The following is a 3887-nucleotide window of genomic DNA, read 5'->3' on the forward strand; positions in this document are numbered from 1 at the left end:
TCTAGTTCTGTTCTAGTTCTGTTCTTGTTCTGTTCTAGTTCTGTTCTAGTTCTGTTCTAGTTCTGTTCTAGTTCTGTTCTAGTTCTGTTCTAGTTCTGTTCTCGTTCTCGTTGTGGTCTAGTTCTGTTCTAGTTCTATTCTAGTTCTATTCTAGTTCTATTCTAGTTCTGTTCTATTCTAGATTTGGTTTGTTCTATTCTAGATTTGTTTTATTTCTATTCTAGTTTTGTTCTAGTTAATTGCTAATTTAAAAGGAAGTGATATTTTAAATTTGAAAATGTTGGGTGGTCGATATAGCTTCATTACCAAATTTGAAATAAAAAAGTCGGCCCAGTTTTTATTAAAATAATGAATGAAAAAGATAAAAAAATTATAATTCAAATTAAAAATTCTACTCTTTATATATATTTAATTTGCTTAAAATAAATCACGTTTAATATTTATATTAAGCAAACTGGTTTATATATTATAAGCTGTAGTTAAAAATATATTAAATTATAAAATTTTTAAATCAACAAAGTCAAGGGTGAATCAACAAAAACCAATCATCCATCCAACTACTCAAAACAAATTTAAATAAATAAAGTCAGTTATAAAAGTGTGTTTTTTTTTCTTTATTTTCAAAATAATATTTACCTCTAACAAATATTTTTCAAATAAACTTAAAACAAAAGCTTTATAGCTAAATGAATGAATAAAAAAATCTACAGACAGAGGTAAGACTAGCTTTTTTCATTGAACCACTGTGCAAAAGCAATATAGTAAGGGGTTGGAGGAGTGACGGTAAAATGCGTGTGGTTGCTATTGAATGGACTGCCGCCGTATTGACATTACAATATTATGAGTTAAATCAGTTGTGACGCGATACTTGCGCGATTAACACACACTTTTTTTACAAAAATAGTAAAAAATATTATTTAGAATTAATTTCTTTTGTGTTACGCTACGGGGTTTGTTAGAAATATAGTTTTAAGAAAAACAAAAAATAAAAAATTATTTTGATGTGATGTTGATTTTTTGAAGAATTCTTAAGAAGATAAAGAATTCTATAAATGAGATAAAAAAATTGATAAAATTCGTAAAATATTAAAGAAAAGAAAACGAAAACACGCAAACAAAAACGGTGACGCATGCGCAAAAATATGTATGTTTTAAACAATAATTAACAAATTTGATTATTTGAGTGTTACTTAAACTAAAATATATACATATGTGTATATTTTTAATTTTTTGCATTAAATAAATTTTTTGTAGTGTCGTAGAACGTTTAAAGCCCTTTTTATAGTGAACAAATAATTGTTCATGCATAAAATTGTCATTTTTATAGCATCTGTTTTGGTTTCAATATCGTAGTGTTCTTTTTAATTTAATTTTATTTTTGTTGTTAATTCTTTTGTTTTTTTTATTTTTTGTAATAAAATACATTAACAATAACTCCGCTAAAAAACACTGTCGCCGTTAACGCGCTATCGTCATCAATTGCTAATAATTGAAAACAACAACATAAACTTCAGGCCAAAACAAGTCAATTTGTTGTTGTTTTTCTGTCAAAATGTTGCTGAAACAAGTTTCCATACTAAATACAAAAGTAAACAAAAAAATAAAATAAGAAAAAAAAAAAAAAATTCAACAGATCTTCCACAAAACAAGGCAAAATATTTGAATGGTTTTCATTAAATTTAAACCAAATTCATAACCATAAGTGTTTGGAATGTAAACGTTTTTTATTTCATTCTGTTAACGCCTTCTCAATTTTAAATTCTAACCAAATCTAGTTAAGTTATTGCTAAAAATGATGCACCTGTATTTCTTTGAATATGAATTAGTTTTTATTGTAAATTGAAATTTAAAACAAAGTTTATCTTAAAAATATCGATTCATTGATGAATGTTAACTAAATATTGGTAAGGGGTAAAAGTTATTTCAATTAATATTACATCAGACATTGTTTTTGTCCGTATGATTTATTTGAATTATTATTATTATGTAAAAAGATATTGCGATAACATTTCAATTAAAAATTGCTCATACCACCTGTGTTCTATTTTAAATCTGTCCTAGTTCTGTTGTAGTTCTGTTGTTGTTCTGTTCTAGTTCTGTCCTAGTTCTGTTCTAGTTCTGTTCTAGTTCTGTTCTAGTTCTGTTCTAGTTCTGTTCTAGTTCTGTTCTAGTTCTGTTCTAGTTCTGTTCTAGTTCTGTTCTAGTTCTGTTCTAGTTCTGTTCTAGTTCTGTTCTAGTTCTGTTCTAGTTCTGTTCTAGTTCAGTTCTAGTTCTGTTCTAGTTCTGTTCTAGCTCTGTTCTAGTTCTATTCTAGTTCTGTTCTAGTTCTATTCTTGTTCAATACTACTTCTGTTCTAGTTTTGTTCTAGTTCTATTCTAGTTCTGTTCTAGTTCTATTCTATTTCAATACTACTTCTGTTCTAGTTCTGTTCCAGTTATGTCCCAATTCTGTTTCAGTTCTGTTCCAGTTCTGTTATAGTTCAGTTTTAATTATATTCTAATTTCATGGATAAATGAGCGGGAGATTTATTCGAAAACGAATCTTCTGTTCACTCACAGAAAATGCTTAACACCTTACCCAATATTTTATTTTAACTCCCCCTCACTGAAATGAAAAATAGTAATACAAACAGCAACAACAACAAAATTAACTACGACATCCATAAACAACCTTACAAGTCAGTTTTGCGGTCACTAATGTAACCTGTTTTTTCCGTAGTTGAGATCTGGTTGAGCTCGTACATTTATCGGTTTTTGTTGTTGTTGTTTTCCAAATATTCACATTAATATTTTTTTTATCATTCTTATGGTTAGTTACGTTTACTTCAGTTAATATATCTGTCAAATAAAACTGCTCCTATATTTTTCCTTAGTCGTAAGTAAATGCTGTTGTGTTTTCTATTGTTGTTACTATCTAACAATAATTTGCATGAGTGTGGTTGTATATATTGTCACTCTCAATTGCACTCGTTGTTAAGTGTTGTTTGCTCTTGGAATATTGATCATATATGACCTTGAAAATATTTATGCAAAAATTGTAAGTTGTGTGTTTTTTTTATTTTATTTTTTTGAGGAGAGAAGTTTGGGTGTTCTCCCAATGTACCGTTATTTTGTTTTAATAGTTTGATACATTCGCAAGAAACAGCAGAAAAAGAATAAAAAATTGGCGCTAGTGGGTTTATGTATATACATATGTATGTGTTTTTTATTGTGGAACTATTTGTACTTACTTGACGTTTTGTTTTTCTATACAATTCTTAATAAGTTGAATCATTCATAAAGTAACATTTTAATTCATTGTAAAGCATTTTTGCACAGTGTTTAAGAAGTTGTGAAAAAAGTGATTAATGGCGGAAATATGTACCTAATTTGTACTTTTATAAAATTATTTAAATACCTATTGTAATATTTTTTAACAGTTATAAAAAAATAAAGAAAATGTCAAATATGTGCTATAACCAATAAACAAACATTAAAACAAAAACAAAAGCAATTATTGAAACCAAATTTAAAAACTATTTTATAATTAATTAGATCCATAAAGAGTTTATCAATAATATAAAAATAAAATTACCGTTTTAAGAACATGAGCACTCTGGAGAAACTAAAAACTACCCACTCGAATTTTCAATTGGAAAAACATAAAGCTGAAGATCAAAATCAGGAATTGGTAAGTTGATACTATATACAAAAATTATTTAAATTTGTAGTATTTATAACTAATTATATAAGGCAAATGTGTGATTTTTAATAAATTAAATATCGAATGCTCAAAGTAGTCTATTTCAGTTCTAGTTCAGTTCGAGTTCAGTTCTAGTTCAGTTCTAGTTCAGTTCTAGTTCAGTTCTAGTTCAGTTCTAGTTCAGTTCTAGTTCAGTTCTAGTTCA

Source organism: Lucilia cuprina, chromosome 3, assembly GCF_022045245.1.
Source record: "Lucilia cuprina isolate Lc7/37 chromosome 3, ASM2204524v1, whole genome shotgun sequence".
In the NCBI taxonomy this organism is placed as follows: domain Eukaryota; kingdom Metazoa; phylum Arthropoda; class Insecta; order Diptera; family Calliphoridae; genus Lucilia; species Lucilia cuprina.